Genomic DNA, 1,036 nt, shown 5'->3' with positions numbered 1-1,036 from the left:
TGCTGCAATGTTCATATGGGTTGTGCATGTCCCTTCAAGGTAGTATTTTAGGTTTCATTGGATAAACACCCAGAAGTGGAATTACTGGGTCCTTCTTCATCTCTTGTTATAGTCTTTGTTTTAAAGTCTATTTTGTCTAGTATAAGTATTGCTATCTCAAAGGCTCCTTAAACTACCCTCATTCTTTTGGATTCTTTTTCTTGTTTTTGTTCTGATTGGGTGTCTTTCACTACCCCATTCTCTAAATCACTGATTTGATCCTCTGTTTTATCCAATCTGTTAATTCCCTCTAATGTACTCTTCATCTAATATATTGTATTCTTTATTTCTGACTTGTTCCCTTTTATGTTTTCCATTTCCATTTTTATGTTTTCTATCTCTTTGTTAAAGTTCTCACTGAGTTCGCCTACTCTTCCACTAAGTTAATTGAGTATCGTTATAAATGGCGTTTTGAACTCTGCATCTTTATTGCCTGTCTTTATTTTGTTTAGTTCTTTTTCTAGAACTTTGCTCTGTTCTTTCATGTAAGACATATTTCTTTGTTTCCTTATTTTATTTGCCTCCCTGTTTTTGTTTCTATGTATTAGGTAGGGCTCCTAAGTCTCCAGGTCTTAACAGAGTGGCTTTATGTAGTAGGTATCCTGTGTGGCCCAATGGCACGATCTTCTCTGGTCACCTGAGCCAGGTGCTCAAAATGTGTCCCTTGAGTGGGTTGTGTGCGCTCTCTTATTGTAGTTGACCCTTGGTTGCTGTCTGCATGTTGATGAGAGGGACTGACCCTTGGGCTGATTGGTTGTGAGGAATGGCTGGTGAAGGGCTGACCCTGTGGAGCAGAATTTGCTTTAGCAGGGCTCTGATGCCTGGCAGTCTGCCATTTGGGTGTCTTCTCCTCAGAGGCAGCCCTGGGTCCTTGGGCTTTGGCTCCATTTGAACATCAGGTAGTATACTGCATGTGTTGGCCCAAGAACCTCTTGGGAGAAGCCCAGCTGTAGGCCAAGTTCATCTGCGGCCTGTGCACTTTTGGGGATACCTGATA

The sequence above is a fragment of the Pteropus alecto genome, unplaced genomic scaffold (genome assembly GCF_000325575.1).
Source record: "Pteropus alecto unplaced genomic scaffold, ASM32557v1 scaffold72, whole genome shotgun sequence".
In the NCBI taxonomy this organism is placed as follows: domain Eukaryota; kingdom Metazoa; phylum Chordata; class Mammalia; order Chiroptera; family Pteropodidae; genus Pteropus; species Pteropus alecto.
This window is presented reverse-complemented; position numbering follows the sequence as displayed.